Genomic DNA, 20,072 nt, shown 5'->3' on the forward strand with positions numbered 1-20,072 from the left:
GTCTGGCCACATGGGATCTGAAGCACTCAGGCACTTAGGATGTGCTTCAGGAAGGCCTCAGATTTGATGCAGCAGTAGCTATCCTGCCAGAACTATCTCCTCAGTCACTTTCTCTTCCAGGGTAGTGAGGACATGTCTGAGCTCTGTTCCCATGACTTTGTTATTCCCCTCGTTTATTTTTCAATAAACATGGAGAGTTATTTTAAAACAGTTTGGTATATGATACAGATCGGTTTTGCAGTTTTTAATGAACCAAAATAGAAATTTCTAAATATAGCAACGTCTGTGCAACAAATACCTGTAAACCCAAACGGGGTGTTTGATAGAGCTGCATGTGCATGAACAAATTAGGTGAAAAGCATCTCAGCATAAGCAGTCAGATCATAGCATGTATCATGCCTTGGAAAACTATCATCTTGATCATCTCTTCCAATGGATGAATAGGTATATATCTATATATTATCTATGTATGAATGTAAGAGCATGTACGTGTGTGCACATGTGTGTGTGTGAGTGTATTTAGCATCAGGTTCCTTGGGTCCAGTAAGCATTCAATAAATATTTATTTTATTTTGTTGTAATTTAGTTTTGTTTCATAATCATAAATCTACCTCTGTAACCTAGCTAGACATGGAAGGGAATAAGGAAAATATTGAACCCAAAGACTGCAGCAAGATTATAGGATATTATAAACAAACGGGGTGGAAGGGTACTCTTCTGAGCTACAGAAGGAATAGTCTGGTTGTTAAAATAAAATATAAGTCAAATTTATTAGAGTTGCTCACAGTCAGCGATGGTGATCTTCTTGCTGGTCTTGCCATTCCTGAGCCCACAGTGCTCCATGGCTTCCATGATATTCATGTTCTCTTACACTTTGCTAAAGGCTACACATTTGCCATCCAACCACTCAGTCTTAGCAGTGTAGATAAAAAACTGCAAACTGTTGTGTTGGGTCCAGCATTTGCCATGGACAAGATGCCAGTTCTCGTGTGCTTGAGGATGAAGTTCTCATCATCGGATTTCTACCTGTCAATTGATTTGCCATCAGTGCCATTATGGTACGTGAAGTCACCACCTTGGCACGTAAACTCTGGAATAATTCTGTGAAGGCAGGAATGCTTATAAGCAAGTCCTTTCTTTCCAGTGCTCAGAGCAAGAAATTTTCTACTGTCTTTGGAACTTTGCAAACAGCTTGAAAGAGACACAGCCCAACGGCTTGCAGCCAACTGTGACAGTAAAGAACATAGTGGAGCTGACGGCTTCAGATGGTGGCAGTGTCTGCAAAGAGCCAATGAATATTTCTTAAACAAACAAAACAATAAATTAATGTTTCTTAAACAAATAAATACTAAAGCTTCTTCCGTCACTCATCAGGCATTTGTTCGTAACCGCTTGCTGGAGAGGTTTTGCAGACTCAGTGAGGGCTGTGTACAGCCCCTGCTGTAAGAAGCTCTTGGTGCAGGAGAGATTTGTCCATGTATTTGTGGCGCAGGGACCAAGAATAGCAGTGCCAGAGTAGAGTGAGAGAGGGGAGGGTCCCGGGAGTGGAAGAGGAGAGGAAGAAGAAGTGGAAAAGACTAAAGAGGGAGAGGGCAGGAAGGTTCAGCAAGTGCCAAGTGGTTTACTACTCACTTTTCTCCTGTCAATTTCTGAGCTTACTTTTTCCACAAGAAATGGCTATTCACAAAATTGTTTTTGTGAATTCAAATAAAACTGCAAAGTTGGGAAGACGGGGGATTATCATTTAGTTGCTATGGAAACACCTCTTGATTCCATAGTGGCACCTCTACCATATCTTAATCAGCATGTTGTTAATTAAGATAATTTGATACTGAATTATAAATATGAGCCACGAGAGGAAAGCAAGACTTGGTGGTGGGAGCTAGGTATGTGGGGAAGACACTTGGCCCCAAAGGAGGGCAGGGGCCAGATGGCCCCGGGTGGGTGATGTCCTGCTGCTCTATGGAGTGCAATACTCAGAGCAGGGGCACCAAATTGCAACACATCAGAGTTTGGACTGGGTTCTGTCAAACAGTCCTGTGACCCTGGACATTCCTTATGCTCTCTGGGCCTCGTATATTCTTTAAGATTTGAGATGAGGCTAATATTTCCTACTGCTTACAATGTGCCATGACTATTAAATGGCATAAGAACACAAAGTGCCTAGCACGTGGATGCAGCATATATGGTGTTCGATAAATGTTATGTCATCCTTCCTTTCCTGAGAGAATATTTTCATTTGCTTGTTCAATTATTAATTTATTCAACCAATATTTACTGACCAACTCTAGGACGTCAGGCACTGTGCAAAACTCAAGGATAAAATGATAAGAGAGAAAGAGAGAGAAAGGTAAAATCTAGCTATGTTTATGATAGGATTATAATTATTATTATTATTATTGGAGTTACAGCTTCCATTTATGAAATTGTCGAGGCTCCTGATGCCCTGGGATTAGGAGCTGATCATTTCACTTTAGTGATGAGAAATGTCTCTGCACCTTCACGAAATTGCTTCTGTCATTTAAAATACTTTCTTCACCCTTGCTTTTCCTAGAAGTTTTCCAGAGTTCCTCCCAGAGCCGTTATGTATAACAGTGCTTGTTATTGATACTACAGCATAGAACTAAAAGGTAATATTTGATCTTTGCTCCCTGAGGTATACAATCTATTTTTATAACCTGGGCCTAGCACCTAGCATCTAGAACCTAACACAGGACCTAGTAAATAGTGCATGCTTCTTGAGAGAGCAAATAGATGAATAAATGTCACAAGGGACCTGAGAATGTCCAGGTGATTCCAATCAGCAGGATCATAATAGCAGTGCTGGTGTACCAGGTTCATAAGGCTGCAGGGAGGTGGGACTAATGCAGTGGTTCCCAGCCGTTGGCACGTTGGTACAACCTGGGAGCTTGAAAAGTTACCGATTTAATTGTCAGGAGTTTTAGAAACTCACCAGGTGATGCCAATGTGCAGTCAAGATTGCTAATGACTATACTAAAGAATCAGTGTGAAATCACCACACAGTTTCTCTGGGATCCTTCAGGCTTACTAGAGGAAGTACTAGCGTTACAGACTTGAGATGGCTGCACTTCAGGCCCTACATTGTAACCTGAGACCATTGCATGAGGCTAGGGTAACTGTGAATGTTATTATCCAATATGGGATAGTTTAAAAAGAACTCGAGTGTACTATGCATATTCAAGAATGCACCTAAATACAAAGCAAATACATTCATGACACCCAAGCCCAGTGGCAGAGAGAACTTTGCACCCAACCAGAATCTACTTCACCCTCACTTCCAGGTTCTATCTCCCTCAAGGATAACCACCGTTCAAACTTCTTGTATCATGCATTAGTTTTGCCTATTTTTATATTTTATATCAATGAAATCTGACATTGTGCTCTTGTGGCTGGCTGTGTCACTCAGAATTATGTGAGAAAGATTCATCCATCTCATTTCGTTTAGTTGAAGATCACTGGGTCTTGTTGCTGTGTATTATTTCATTGTGAATATCAAAATTTATTTATTCATTCTACTGTTGAGCATTGGGATAGTTTTCAATCTTGGACTATTATGAATTAATGTTACTATGAGAAGTTAATACATGCATTTTGGCGAACATATGTATCTATTTCTTTGGGGTATATACATAAGAGTAGACGTATTGGTCATGGGTGTACTTATGTGCATGTCGAGTTTTGGTACATAACTTCCAAAAAGCTTTTCAATTTGTTCTTCCATTAGTAAGACAAGAGGAGCATTCTCCTTGCTCTACATCTCACCAATTCTTGGTATCATTAGTCTTTATCATTTAGCCATTGTATGGTTTTGTATTGGTGAGTTATTGTGGTTTTCATTTGCATTTCCTCAAACATAAATTTGAGCATATTTTAATATGTTGACTAGCCATTAGCACAGCTTTAATAAAATGAATGTTCAAATCTTTTGCCTTATTAGGTAGTCTTATCTTTATCTTCTTGATTTGTTAGAGTTTTTTATATATTCAGTGTGTACAAATTGTTGGAAATATGCATAAAATATATATTCTTCTCACTTTCTAATTTGCCTTTTCACAATTTTAATCAGTACTTTTGATGAATAGTTCTTAATTTTAATAAGATCCAATTTGTCTTTATCTTTTATGATTAGCACTTTTTTGTTTCCTTTCAAGAAATTGTTGCTTACTCCAACCTCAGAACACATTTGAGAATGAAAAGTGGTGCTATAATATTCTAGAACAAAAGGCACAGACTGGACTGTCCTCAGCATACCAAGACATCTGTTCACTCTAAACACGGTCTCCCGGCTCTAAATTACACTGGACTGATGGGTCTCAACCCTGTTGTCATATTAAAATTACGTAAGAAGTTTTAAGAATTGTTCCTATCAGGGACACCACCCCAGACCAGTGAATCAGAATCTCCACGGGTGTGGCAGGGTGTGGATTTTTTTTATTTTTATTTTTTTCCACTGGAGAGCTACCCAGGTGATTCAGTAATCCAGTAAAAGTCGAGAACGACCACTCTATCCTAGTGATTCTCAAACGATAATGAGCATACGAATCTTCAGGAGTCTTTTTTTTTTTTTTTTTTTTTTTTTAGACAGAGTCTCACTGTGTTGCCCAGGCTAGAGTGCCGTGGCGTCATCCTCGCTCACAGCAACCTCAAACTCCTGGGCTCAAGCGATCCTCCTGCCTCAGCCTCCCGAGTAGCTGGGACTACAGGCATGTGCCACCATGCCCGGCTAATTTTTTCTATATATTTTTAGTTGTCCAATTAATTTCTTTCTATTTTTAGTAGAGACGGGGTCTCGCTCTTGCTCAGGCTGGTTTCGAACTCCTGAGCTCAAACAATCCGCCCGTCTCGGCCTCCCAGAGCTCTAGAATTACAGGCGTGAGCCACCGCGCCCGGCCTCTTCAGGAGTCTTGTTCACATAAAGATGTTGATATCATCTGGCAGGGGTGGGCAGATGAGACGGTGCATTTTTATTGACCTTCTACTCTACCTGAGTAGAGGGACTCTAGATTAGGCTTCTCTACTTGGGCACTATTGGCATTTTGGATCAGATCATTTTGTTGTGGGGAGATGTCTTACTCATTTTAAAATCTTTACGTGCATCCCTGGCACTATCCACTAGATGCCAATAGCATCTTCCAAGATGTGAGAATTAAGAATGTCCCCAGGCATTCCTTACAGTCACCTGGGTAGAAAATCAATTTGAGCTGAAAACCATTTGTCTAAATCTTTTAGACGCAGCTCTAAATTACTAAGAAACACAGGAGAACACCATGGTGTGTCCCAGGTCACATTACTATATGGTTGATTAGATCAAATATTACGAATATTGTATGATTTTTCATTGTTATGAGTATATCACATTCTTGACTCAAAAAGCCAAATAGAGTGTGCCATATATGGATTAGTTGAGCTGCTTAGATATTTGTTTCCTCTGAGCGAGATGACAAAAGCTGGCACTTGACCTGTGAGTACTTCTCCCCTAGGGCACAAGATATTGTAGGTAGCCTTGAAGAGTGTGGAGGAGGAAGAGAGGTGAGGGTGGGGTAACTATTCCTTCCCAGTGATTTCAAAATAAGCAGATCCACTTCTCCCCATCCCTCCCCCCAAAAAATCTCTGGATGTACATTCCAAACACACAAAAAATCTATCCTTTTAAGTCATCAGAGCATAAAGACCCCAGACAGCAATCTTTAGTGTATTTATTTCAAGGTCCCGTGGATTAATAAAACCAAAACAACAACAAGACTCTCTGCTTTGAGGGCTACAGAAGATTTACACTATGCACTATTTTTTCCTGCCATTGACACTGTGCACCTTGTGGTTCGTCTCATGACTCTGTTTCTGTAGCCACTCTTCTTTCTCTACATTCCTCTGGCATCACAGCTGGCTCCCAGTTCATCCCACTGCCATGCTTTGGTGCACAGAGGAACAGTTACCCACCTTCCTTGCCTCCTTGTTCTTTAATTTTCTAGGGATCAGAATTCAAGGAAGTTCCACATGATGTAGCACAATGGACATCTTAATGGCCACAATTATTATCATTAGATATCCACTATCACTTTTTTTCTTATAAGAGTGCTTCTTGCTACATTTATTTTACTTTTTTAAAGAAAGAAATAGCATGCCACATAGAATAGAAATCATCAGAATTCTGAATGCCAAATGGGATTCAAAATACCTATGAATAATCTCAGCTTTATATGCTCTTAGCTTTGACTTAGATAAGAGATCCCAGCCATAAAATAATACAAGAAAATTGATGTAAAGAAATTGTTCAAAATGTAAAGCCTATATCTTTTTCATTTGCAAGCCTTCAATTACCCTTACCCTGGCAGTTTCCAAAGATACAATCTATTTTTGAAAGATGGAGAAAAGGTCTAAAGAAAAGTCTTTACTGTGAAAACAATTCAGAAGTTTCAAACACCAAATATACCAAAAACATGGATTTCTTTGCTTGAGTTTTCTTTATGCATTATTTAATCCAACTCAATCAGTATTGCTGAGCACCTATAATATGCCAGTCAATGTGCCAAAGAGGTGAAAACATTAAAATATACTAAGTTAATCTGCTCAGAAGTTAATTTTTTAAGGTTGAAAATAAAACAGGTACCTAGATTATCATCACAATCATCATTATCATTATCATCACCAAAATAATAATATATATTAAAATGTGTTGTGTCATGGGAAATGGACAAATACAGGGTTTGAGGATTTTTTTTTTAATAAAAAATACAAAATCTAGGGAAAACTTTTAGAAGTGGATGCCATTTAAAAATGATGTTCATGTATTATATTATATGATTGCAAAATTGAAGGGAGGAAAGATATTTGAATACTTCAGAAATTATAACTCCCCCCCAAAAGAAAATCCAAAAAGAACCCCAAGTGTTTATTTGTGGAAATAGCAATGTATGTATGGGTGAGGTGGGCAAGAAAATGTGTTGTGGCCGAAATTCAGCATAGTACAGGGGGCTGGGGACAGGAGATAGGGCAAAAAGACGCTAACATGGCTTTAGGCACAGTTACATTGGGCTGTAAACATCAAGATGAATGTAGATGTTTACATTGCGCCGAATGATACACAATCTTAAATATACAGGTGCTTTGAAACGTGTGCGGCAAGTGTCTAACTCGAAGCCCAATCTGTCAGTTACTGTGGTTACTGTGGTCACAGTTACTGTGAACTGCAGGGTCTCACCAGAGCTCCCCCTAATAAGCTCTTGTCAGAAAGTCTCTCTTGCCACTTCTGTGAAAGGCAGAGAATTGGACTTTCATAGCTGACAGGAAGGGATTCTGGATCACAGAGGGGCATCCAGTGGGTGAGAATGGGAGCGTGGCAGGGGCCTGGTTGCCTATCAGCATTTGCAAACTCTCCGGGAGCCTCCGTGAGGTCAGGTCACATGAGCCTCATCGCAACGATGGTGTTTTCCTTGGAGAAGGTCTTCAGCATAGCTGGATGGAAGGGAGCACAGCCATCATTTCTGTTCCCTCTCTCAATTTTGTTTTTCCTTTCCAAACAAACGATTTAAGCCAGAGGCTATTTTTAGTTGTCAGGCTCAGAGTGAGTGATAGAGTTCATTAGTACGTCGGTGGGGCTGGAGGTAAACTTAAGCTGGAGCCTTGGGACAGCCCCACGGAGCTGGCGAGGGGCCGGAGATTGGCAGCAACATTACAGGGACCAACAAGATGCTAACCAAATCCTCAGGGGCTGTAATTTCAAGCACTGCAGCTGGTAGACTCGTATGAATAGAAGGGAGGGAAGAGAGGAAGAAAGCCAGGTTCTAGGGCAGGTTCCGTGCTGATTTGGGAACACAGGTTCAAGTCACAGCATGGACTTTAAGTCATGGGCACTAAAGGACCCCACTGATGAGCCAGACAGTCTTGGAGTTGATGAGCATTTTAGGAGTTGAGCTTGTATTTATCAGTCTAAAGAGTTTTTAGAATTAGTTTCATCTGTCTCTCTAATGTTTTGTATTTTTATATCACTATATCATATTACATACATTATTTTTATATCATCTCCCGTGCCAAGAACTTCTCACTTTTCTACAGTGAAGAATAATGACAAAATAGTTCTTACCTTCATCAGGTATTTACTAGGAACAAGATACCACACATACATAATGTGATGTAATGACATGTATGTATTTGATATGATTGAATATTCGGTGAAATCCCTCAATGTAGACAATATCCCAAATTTGTGCATGAACACTGCGAGACACTCAGATGTTATGACACTAGCCTCAGTTCCTGCACTTTACAAAGATATGAACAGGAATTTGAACCCAGATCTGTTTGCTGTTTGCCTGCATATCCTGCGATCCCATGTTTGTTGTTGTTGTCGCTGTTGTTTGTGTTTTGTTTTACTATGGCACTGCACTGCTTTTTTGTTATGTGGCAGTGGGGTAATCAATACTGAGGCTTGTTGATACACCAAGGTTCAGGGAGATTCTGGGAGGGGATTTTATCAGGGAGCTGTGCTTTGGTGAGGAAAACTAAAAACAATTCACTGTAAATGGTTTGCACAACAGCTGTTAAATGATAATCACTTCACATTTTTAAAAAATGCATCAACCCTGAATAAAAGTGGGTTATGGAAAATGAAAATTGGCAGAATTTGATCAATGCTAACTAAACTCAGCTAATAACCTTCTGGGCATGAGCTCCGGAGGAGGCTGCTGTATCCAGTAGGCCAGTAACTTTGGAATAATACGATTTCTTTAATAGAGACGCATATTGTTCCAGGGAAATTTATATAGGGGAGGAGAGGCAAAGAAGGAGGTGCCAGACCTTCTTTCTGTCCAATAAAGGCTTTTTAGGCACAGATCTAAAGGACGATAACTGCAAAGTGGTCCCTGATTTGCAATTAATCCCGTGAAGAGAAAACAACTCCTGAGGATAAGTAGGGCATAAGAGCTCTTGAAGCCAAACTCAGGAATGGGTTGCCGGTCAAAATCTCAGCAAGAAACCAGATGTCAATCAGTTTGGCAGGAGTGAAACCCAAGGAACAGGCGGTGTCCATCATCAAGCTACATATAAATGACTGACCAAAGCTGGACCAGGCTAGTGGTCCAAAGCAGAAGCAGTGAACTGGCGCCAGGGTTACGGCATGAATAGAGAAAGTGATGCTTGTGAAAAGCAATTCTTTGCAGAGAGCTCCTGCTGCAAGCCTGGAGATCTGCCCTGAGGATACACTTTCAAAAGCCTTTACACCACTCCCTTAACTTTGCTTTATAAATCCCCCTGAAAAATGGACCATCTTAAAAATTATATACCCTTATCACCACCCCCCACATGCATAACATGCATTTAAGACACAAAATTTTTCTTCTTGGAGATTACAGACAAGGCAATCTTGAGAAAGAATACAGAGCCGTCATATGCAAGAACATATTTGCAGAATAAATGCATAAATGACTGGGAATGGAAAGAACCGTGGGTCTGCAGCTCTGTGTGCATGTGTGTGTCTGTGTGTATTTGCAGGTTACTGAAATAATGTCCTAAGACCTATAGAAACTAGAACAGCCTGAAAGGGCCTCCTTTAGTTCTGGAAACATCTCTCTGAAGGTTAGACTAAACAAGCCTACATTTTTTGAAGAAATAGAGAAAAAATACAAATATTTGAAGAAATTTCCAAGTTTAAATTAATTCATAGCTCTGGTAAACCAGCTCCTTTTCCAGAAACAAAGAAATTAATAATAATAATAATAACAACAATAAAGCAACGATAATGATAACAACACTTATTACGTTCTTATTGTGTACCCGGTGCTGTGTGATGCACTTGATAGACAATTTCTCAGTTCACACAACAGTCCTACAAGGAAGGTACTATTATAACCCTTTTTACTGATGAAATTAAAGTACAGTTAGGATAAATGACTCACACAATGACATTTAAACTAATACATGACGAAGCTGGAATTTTACCCCATTCGGTTTAGTGCCAGAACCCAGATGAACTGGGGCAAATACGACAAATATCAGGAACGTTCTCCTCCTTTTTCCGCTCTGTGCAAGGACAGAAGAGGCAGGAGGTTTTTTATTGGAAAATTCCACCCTACAGTGGTTTACTCTCTTTTTATCTTATCTGTGGAATATATCTATTCATGCTCATTAGATCTCATTGAGCATGTGCTTGGAACATCTGGGTGTGAGAAAACTGTTGTTGAGTAACGCTCATTACTTCAGGCTACTATCGTGCCATTTGTGATCAACATCTCTCCTTCTCCTTGTTTCTTGGAGTGAGGTTCATCCGTACAATCCAAGGAGGGATTCCCACAGAATCCCTGCAGGAAATAGAATTTCCTTTACAGGCTTTTGAAAGTGTTATAAATTGGACATGGAAAATTGATATCAGGCTCTCCATTCACAGTCACGATGTGCTTTTCCAATTGCATGAAACCCTAGCCATTTGTAATTGGACAGAAATGCCCTATTTATAATGGCTATATGAGTCCTAGAAAGAAGACTAGAAGCTTTTTCTCTTTTCTGACTTTATCCTGGCATTTTTAATACCTTCAACTGTTGGTGGAGATGGACAAGAATATGGAACTAATGTAAATAAATTCTGAATTTAGGCTTAAGTGGTCACTTTAGAGCTCTCTTTAGAATCAAAGAATAAGTATCCCAGAAATTTTTGAGTATATATTTGAATCAAAGTATGTCCCCTGAATGAATTTTAGTCGTGGAAATTTGGATTAATGCCTCCTTTTGTTGAACGGGGAAAGTGATGAATACTTCCCAGAAGCAGCCTCAAAAGATTTCTGTATTTTGACCCCGAAAATTACAATGAATTGTTTTGCATTTTAACTTAATAAGAAAGAAAAATACCCTGAAGTTTATATTTCTTCCATATCCACCCACAGCAGGGACTCATAAATGCCTGCTAATGAAATTAAGGAAAATTATGTGTTCAGGCACTATTAGCCCCAAGCACTGAAAAATAATTAAATTAAATACTTAATGGGAGAATTTTTTAAAAACTTAGTTCTAAACTGTTTAAGTTATGCGAACATTTTGACCTACTGTATCTATTTCACTTGGGCTGAAACTTTTGCATTATATTTGCTCAGTAAATGTTTGATGGCCCTGAAAGTCAAATAGTTTTGAGTATTTTAACAAACACTCGTCGTAAACATTCCATTTTTTATTGCCAATGCCCTTAAACTATTATTCCCCCAAATCAACAATGTGAATTGAGAAAACAATTATTCTCTTTGTCTAATACACAGAAAACAATGACTGTTTGGGAAACTATGGAACTCAGTGTAAATTTTGGAACAATTAAAGTATATGTATATTTTTTTTTTTGCGGGGGGGCGGGGACAGGGTCTCACTCTGTTGCCCAGGCTAGAATGCCATGGCATCAGCCTAGCTTACAGCAACCTCAGACTCCTGGGCTCAAGTAATGCTTCTGCCTCAGCCTTCCAAGTAGCTAGAACTACAGGCATGAGCCACCATGCCTGGCTAGTTTTTTCTATATATTTTTAGTTGTCCAGCTAATTTCTTTCTATTTTTTTAGTAGAGACGGTGTCTCGCTCTTGCTCAGGCTGGTCTTGAACTCCTGAGCTCAAACAATCCACCCGCCTCAGCCTCCCAGAGTTCTATCCACCTCTCACCTGGGTAGACAGAGATTTTTATGAATGTGCACTTTTAAGTTCATTATTTTTCAGCTTATTGGTTTTTTAAATAAATATGGTGAGAATTTTTAGTGTCCTGTTTTAGAAAACTTCACTCCCAAAGCCATGGATATATTCTGCTAAGCTTTATTTATTTATTTACTTCGGTTTGAAGGAAGAAGTATACTGACCTTGGTGTTTAGATTTCAAGACATTTCTCAGGTGGTAGTGCGGATATTAGGTAAACTTGTGGATAGAATTATGGACATATTTGTCATTCTCTTAAGAGTTAAAGATTTCTCTTTGATTTTATTTTTTGGTTCTATGTTTTTGTTTTGTTTAGCGTGTGTATGTGTGTGTGTGTGTATTTGTTCTTGTTGTAGTTAAATATTGTTATTTTAGACTTAGTAAAGTGGTAAATTCCAAGATGTAATTTTGGGTTTAAAGAGGGATATCATTTGAAATTTCAAATCTTAGTAAAAGAATTCTCCATATAACCCAGCTCAGTTTACTAAATTTAAGGCTGAAGCCATGCATTTGCAAAGTAACATTTTGCCTGGTTTTGCCTTCTTTGTGCCTATAACTCCCTTAACAATGGGGAGAAATTATGGCCAGACGACTGCAGTGTCCAGGTATTCCTAGATCCTGTCAACAATGTGCTCCTTATTAGCCTTCCATTTTCAAGTCCCTAAGGATACATGTCTTATTGGTCCAGTAAATTTTCTGATAAATTAAGAAGAATCAGTAAGAAAAAGAAAAATAAGGATTGGTTTGATTCACTCAAGAATGAACTTTATGGGGAACTAGGTAGAGTTGAATGGGGAAGAGGAGGAGCAAGAACATCACCTTTGGGGCATAACCGTTTATTAATAAAACATATGGAAATTAAACAGGCTAGACTAAACAGTCTTCTCTTTCTAACGTATTCCATGAAGAACTGTATTATCTTACACTGCGATAAAGCCTTCCTGCAGTATGCCCAAATATTTACTTTCGAAAGCATTATGAACATTTGAACTCTTTTGACATTTTCTACAAACCTCAGAGCCTCCATTTAAACCCAACTGCTCACTTCTGCCTTTTAATTTCTTCATGCTGTAATTTAACACTAGAGTTACTTCTCTGATGTCTTTGGTATGAATAAATTACGTTCTATAAATGTTTCGAACATTCAATAGGCTCTAACCAGTCATCATTTATCTACGAGTACCCTTTAGAAAAGAACAAAATGATCTTCATTTTTTTGATTTGTACAATTTAAATCTTAAAAATGTGCAGTTATGTAAGTGAAGGTTAAGGATTTCTCTCATTGCAAATTTCTAATCCTCCTGCTGGGGGATTATAAACTCCCATGCTGTTATAAAGTTTCTCTGTTCACCAGGGTCTTATAACCAACTGTAAGATTGAAGACTTTTTTCCCCCTCTTTATATATGTTTGAATCATGGGAGTCCATTAGAAAAATACAGCTTCATTGGAATTAGGAGAAAATATACCCTTTGTTCAACATTTAAGATTGCATTTCCAATTCACATATAATTGCTTATACAATTTTCGGTCTCCCACAACTCAAATAAAAAAGGTTTTATATTCTGTAGCTGTAAATTTCAAAAGACAACGTCAAAACATTCAGTAGAACAGAACTTTCTTATCGCTCCCGGCAGACTCTGAGCTCCAGCATGGCGTGGGGAGAAAAGGGCTTAATTATAACAGTTTCCTATTACAGTAACCTATGTGGTGACCACATGTTGCAAAGTTAACAGACATGAAAAATGTGGATCTTGTTTCTCTCTGTTTATTTTTCCAAGATGTCTGGGGAGGGGAGTTGCATGGGGGAACACAGTCATCGCCTTTGGGGCGCCGCTTAGGGAACACTAAATTTACATTAAAATGAACTATAATAGGATTTAAACAGTCTCCATCCTGTGTGTGCCTGTATTTAATGGGTTATTCCGTAGACCTCAAGTCTTAGTCTAAATCAAGACACAGTGTGTTTTAGGGTAGAGGGAGGGGGAGTTTTCTCCTGAGCCTGGGCTTGAATGTGGTGGTAAAAATAGCAAGAGGAGAGGGGAAGACTCATCCTTTTCTTGTTGACTTCAGGAAAGAAAAAATATGAGAGGGTCAGTGGCGTTGTATAAGGAGGGCTGGATATTTGGCCATGAATATAGCCCTGCCAGTTGGGCTTGTTATAGTACCTACAATACATTAAAAAAATAAGGAAAGAAAGGAAAGAAAGAAGGAAAGAAAGAAAGAAAGAAAGAAAGAAAAGAAAGAAAGAAAGAAAGAAAAAAAGAAAACGTTGATATCCTTTCACAACAGTATGTGTGATCCAGGTCAAAGATCCCTGACTCAGGATTAAAATTCTGGATCTAACTCCATCATAATATGTCATGAGGGCTTAGTAAAGTCCCTTTCCCTCTCTGGGCTTTAATTCAATCATTGTTTACAAATGGGGAGGAAGGATGATCATTCCCTTTCTGAGGTTCCTCCCAGCAGTGTCTCAGGTACTAATATGTATCTAGCAGATGCCGGATACCTGCCTGATAACCAGCGGCAATGCTTAGCCAGGATGGTAGACTGGTCGGTGCCAATATCATAGCCAGAGGCAATGCTGGGTGTAAAGGGATATCATTGGACCTGGACTCACTCCTGGAGGTAATTTTATTTTCAATAGTCTATAAAGATGTGCCTGGTTCAGAGACCAAACACGAGGAGATTGACTTCTAAATCTAGAGGAGTCTCAAGGTTGATCCATGACTGAAGCAGATTCAGGGGCAAACAGTGTCTGTTAAAAGCACCCATTCCCAGTCTGATGCACTGTTGCAGATTTCAAATCTGCCAATCTCATCAAGGTGACTGATCTTAAGCTGTTGACAAGCTAATCCGCTTCTTCCCCTAGCTGTGTGCCCTCTTTAGGCTCTACTAAAAGTGAGCTGGTGAATACCCCGGTATGCCTTTGCCCCTGTTTAATAGTGTTAGCGAGATTATGCGCCAAGCTGACCAGAAAGGAAAGCTTCCCCTAGACCTAGTAAAATTCCCAACCCAGGATCCAGCCACATAATTAACTGAGTTACATTTTTAAAGAAAGTAAAAAAAAATAATAATAATAAAAATAGAAGAAAATAAGAGAAAAGGAAGAAGTCTGGAGCAGTAAAGGGAAAGGCTCTGAACTTGGATTTTAAAAGAACTGAATGAAATTGCAGCATCACTTCATTCTCCCACGTTTCTGTCCCTCTTCCCTCCCTCCTTCCATTTCCCTTGCTCTTATGTTCATGTTTATTCTCACATTATTTCATTTGTCACTTTGCCAGGCACCATCACAGGCAAAGTAGGGGCAAGTAGTAAACAAGAGAGAGATGTTTCCTGCCCCCATAAAGACCAGCCTTTTAGCGGTAGAGACAGAAAATAAGGAGACCACTGGAAATGATCACATAATAACTCACTGTGATGATAGATCATGTGAGAGGGACCTACAGGGTCTTAGAAAATGGATGACATGAAAAACTACAGGTTCCTACAAATCTTACAACAAGAGAATGTCATCTTTTCACGGAGGGCAGGAAATCTCTGAGGAAGCGGCATTTACAGGGAGACGCACTGGCTAAGTAGGAATTAGTATCAGCTCTCCAAGCTCATCACAATCAGAGACAACATTTAAACCACTAGTATCATCTATTTTTATTTTATTTTTTCTCACTCAGCTGTGTGAATTTTTTTGTGTAGTCAGCACACGTGCAACTGATTATTATTTTTGATGGATTTTAAATCCTTGTTTTCGTCTCTCACTGGTGGTGGTAAAGGTTTTTACTTTTACAAAACTCTTACATGCCCTGTTCCTTTCTTAAATTCATGGCCAAAAGGAAGCTGATAATATTCTATATAATTGCAAATTTTTATTTGTGCAAAACATCCAAAGAACAACCATTGTCAATTTTTGACTGGTACTAGATAATGTATTGTTTAATGTTCTGATAGCCATGTAAGATATTTACTATTGTTTTCCCATTTTACACACACTCCATATAAGCAGTACAACAATACAAAAACTCACCAGAGAAGTGGTACAAAAACTCACACACAAACACGAGCAATATAGGGAATTCCAAACTCAAGCAATCTAAAATGCCATGGCCTATCAATCAAGTGGGAATTTTCATTTAACGGCCACTCTTGCTCACACTACAGCATGTACATTGGATTACAGTAACACTATTCCCTTTACATATAGGTTCATAGCTGTAAGTTCTTCCTTATGTTGTAACAAAACTCACAAATAACAGACAATACAGGGGATCCTCAACACAAAATGCCAGGGACTAACAGACAAATGGGAATTCAAATATGACAAATGTCACCCTAAGTGGCACCTCAGATAGTGCCTCAAATGCCTTGCCATAGGGCTGGAAGTTTCACAAATGGGAATCCAAAGGGGATAAATAGCACCCCAACTGGAAGGTTCAAAACCCTCCCCAAATAGGAGGCCTAATCCCCTGTTTCCTTGGGAAGCACAAATGAGCTCCGAATTCAAACCAGGTTCCCTCGTTCCACTCAACCTTGTGACTTCCATTCCCAAAAGGTGCCTCAAAACAAACTAAACCAACAGGAAGTTCTGAAAAGCCCCCATATGTGTGGAATCAGGGTCTTGGCATACTGGGGAACTTACCCCAAAATTGGACTGGTATCTGGACACTTTCCAAATCCATTTCCTTCTGCTCAACTCAATTCAGGTTGGGGAGAGCTGTATCTACTTCAGGGAGACAGAGACAGGAGTTTCCCAGAGCTAAAACAGGCTCTAGCAGCTGCTGAGGCCATCCCTTGCTCTTTCACCTTGAAAAGAAGTTGCTTCTACCTGAAAAGACCCACAGCTTTGATCCAAGGCTGCTCCCTGCCTCTTCCAGCAGTCATGGGATGCCATTACCCTGGGGCACCAATGGGCTCACCCAGAGGCAACAAATTCTTTTATTGAAAGTTTGGCATTTGTCCCCAAGCCTGCATCAGAAGAAAGAGGTGGTTTGGGGAGAAGGAAAGAAAATGTATTAATTTTCTGGCAAATGAAGAGATTGGCAGACTCCCATCTGAAAGTATCAACATCCTGCTTCTGAGCAGAAGCTCAGAGTTGTTTAAAGTTCTGATTCATCCTATCTTCGGCAAAGACAATCTCATGACCCCCCTCCCAGACAGTTCCCTTGAGCCATCTCCTGTGGCTCAAAGAACAAAGAACACTCCCCTTTCACTCCCGACCACTAGCCTGAGGCAGGAATGTAGGTTTTAGTTCTCAAAAAGGGTAAAGGGGTTTTGAAGAGACAGAAAACATTTTTACTCTTTTTTAGGCCATTTTCTCTGTTACAGGACCTCGACTTTCTTATCTGCAAAATAAGGCAGCAGGCTCAGTGCTTTTCAAGACGATTCATTATTTGAATTCCATGACTTTGGGGCAGCCATTTTTATCCCAGAAGTAAGCTAGCTGTGAAATAAATGATGAAATAGAGAGTTTTCTTGTAAACAGGTGATGCTTGTAGATTTCTATGAGTTTTATCACAACTTATGAGGGTTCAGGGCATCCTTCCGAGTCTGTCCCAGTATCTGGAACTTGCCTGGCTCCTGTGGTTACATGCTCTTTTTATGGACAATAACAAAGTGTCAACCGAGTGCTGCCATGTGCCACATTGCCTATTCTCTTTCCTCCTAAAAATAAAAACAAATTCTCAGATACATTCTAAGGGATGAGAGATGCACATACTATGTAGATTCTTCATTTTCTCTGGAAAACAAAAGTTTGGAAAGAGAATAAAAGGTTTTTTGACTAGACTCATACCATTCTTAACTTCACATGACATTAACTTCAACACAGAAAACAAGGGGTTAGCTAAGAGAAAAAATAATCTCTGATCATTGGGAATTTTGTCATTCTTTGTTCCAGCTCAGTCACCGACTTAATGTGATACTTTAAATGATTTGTTTAGACTTTCTTTGACTCAGCTGTCTTTCTGAAAAATAGGGATGATGATACTTTACTTTTCCCTGAGGACAAAGTTACATAGAAACATTAGGTGAGAAGGACCTAACTTTGGATCCCATCTTTATCACTTGCTATTGGCAACATCTGTGGACCCAGGACGAATCATTTAACTTTTCTGGACCTTCTTAAAATGGTGACACCTATTTCATGGGTTTGTTTTGACAATTAAAGAACTGTAGTTTAGTTCCTAGCACTGGGCAGGTGTTCAACCAATGGTAGTAGTAGCTGATACCTTGAGATCATGTCCAGCTTCGAGGACTACATTTCTGTATTAAGTCCAAGAGACCAAGCCATATGCCTGTTGCACCTGGAAGCATGTGAAAGGGCACATGATGTCTTCCAGTTGATTTTTTGTTGTTGTTTTTTTTGAAATCTGGAAGAAGACCATAAAATAAAGAGAGAAATGCATTTGGCTAGATCTTAACTGTTTTCGTCATCTTTTGAAAATTATTTCCCATTCTCTTGGCCCTTTTTTCTTGCCTTTAATTTATGGAGTTTCAAATAGGTGATTGTCAAGGTTAATTGGGGCTCTACAATGTTAGGGATGAGAGACTGAGCTTTTCTCTTTTTCCTGGGAGCAGTCAGTAGGGATTTGATGATTTCAAGATTCAGGTAAATTGTAGCCATTTCCTGAAGGTATAATGGGGAAATTCGGGTATGTTAAATCCACTGTACAGGAGGGAAACTTTTATTTCAAGGATACCAGCAGCAATGCTCTATTTGTAATTTTAGTTGCTCATGTATTTTTTTGGCCAGTATATTCACCAAGGCTCAGAAATATTTATGCTATTCTTTGTTCTCCTCAAAGACCAAAAGACTTAGACTCTCAAAACTACATATGCATGTTGTTTTATTTTTTTGCACTGGGGCTTGATAAACAACAGGGTATGCTAATAATAATCATTATGAGAATTTTTTTATGATAAAAGCGTATCTATGCCAAATTCTCTAGACACCTAAGAACGCCAAACTGAATATATTGCCTAATAAAAGGGCAGCCCAGCTCTATAAATCTCAAGCCTAGTGAAGAAAAATTCTCTATAACCACCACCAACTGCATAATAAATAAAGCAACTATTCACCCATGTAAAACAAAGGAAAGAAAGAGCTTTAAAAAGTACCAGCATTTTGTATCTGAGGACTTTAAAGCAGAAGCTGAAACCCTAGAAAGGTATATGTGTTGAAATGGTCTGCTAGGTACTCAGAAGTTAAACAAAACCTCTCCTTAGGTACTGAACAAACCAACCAGCCACTGAAAAGTTTATAGCAACTGAATTAGTTAGGATAGGATATATTCTATTGTGGCAACATACACTCCCCAAATTTTAGTGGCTTAACCCATCAGATTAAACTTCATACTCATGTTAACTTCCATGTAGGTTTGCGGCTGTCCATGTTAAGTCCTATGTAAGTTTGAGGTTTTTAACCCTTATCCAAGATCAATTTGGAGATCTAGGATGGGTTTTGGCTGCTTCACTCTAGCAACTCTGACACTGTGGTTCTCTTCACTTCCAGCCATGCAAATAGTGGAAAAAAGAGAAGAGACCATAAAGAAATCACAACCTTTCTTAACTACCTCAGGTCAAGAACAATTCACGCCAATTCTGCCCACAGCATATTGGCAAGAACTAGCCACATGACACTAACTTTATTAGGAGAGAGAATGAAATAAAGATGGTTGTATGGTGAGCAATACCATTTTGATATAGCAGATAATCTCTCTTTTATGAGGAAATTCATAATCTTTCATAACAGCAGGTCCAGAGGAAGGATAATATGCTACATCTTTAATGACCCAGGCTTGTATCATGTCCACATTGACACCCTTCATGCTAACTTCATCCTCAGTCCTGGAACAAGGAGTTTGCAGAAGTGCCAGGTGTCATATCCAGACAAGAAAGTCTTAACTTTCTTGTTAAGTCTTAATTTTGCCTTAACAAAGAAGAAGGATCATTGCTTATTAGTTCTCTTTCTTCAGCATGAAGAAATATGTCCCAGAATTCCACTCTACCTACTCCCTCCCAGAAGAAATCTCAAAACTTGTCAGAATTGGATCACATGCCCACTAACAAATTTGCCACTGGCACAGGGAATGAAGATCACCATAGTTGGCTTGGACTAATCATGTTGCATTTAATTTGCGATGCTAAGGAATGAACCAGAACAACATCTAGGCTTATCTTACTTTCAATTGCTGGAACAACATTTCCTTCTTTAAAAACAGCTTCCTTCTTATAGCATCTACTTTGTGTTTTCTTGGAATCTAACAATCTTAGTGCTATACCTGTCAGGGGGTCCTACTTGACCCCGGGGGTGAGAATCTCAGATAGGTCAAACAAGGCTGGACACTTGGTTTTTGTGAGAGGACAAGGACATCTTAGACTCAGATTTAGATTCAAATTCTGACTCA

The 20,072-nt window shown here is 39.2% G+C and overlaps 1 pseudogene; it reads right to left on the bottom strand.

Annotated features, from left to right (window-relative positions):
• Positions 1–771: 771 nt before the first annotated feature.
• LOC105823316 lies at positions 772–19,493 on the bottom strand (annotated as a pseudogene).
• Between the last annotated feature and the right edge of the window lie 579 nt (positions 19,494–20,072).

The sequence above is a fragment of the Propithecus coquereli genome, unplaced genomic scaffold (assembly GCF_000956105.1).
Source record: "Propithecus coquereli isolate 6110/MARCELLA unplaced genomic scaffold, Pcoq_1.0 Scaffold67, whole genome shotgun sequence".
NCBI classification, from domain to species: Eukaryota; Metazoa; Chordata; class Mammalia; order Primates; family Indriidae; genus Propithecus; species Propithecus coquereli.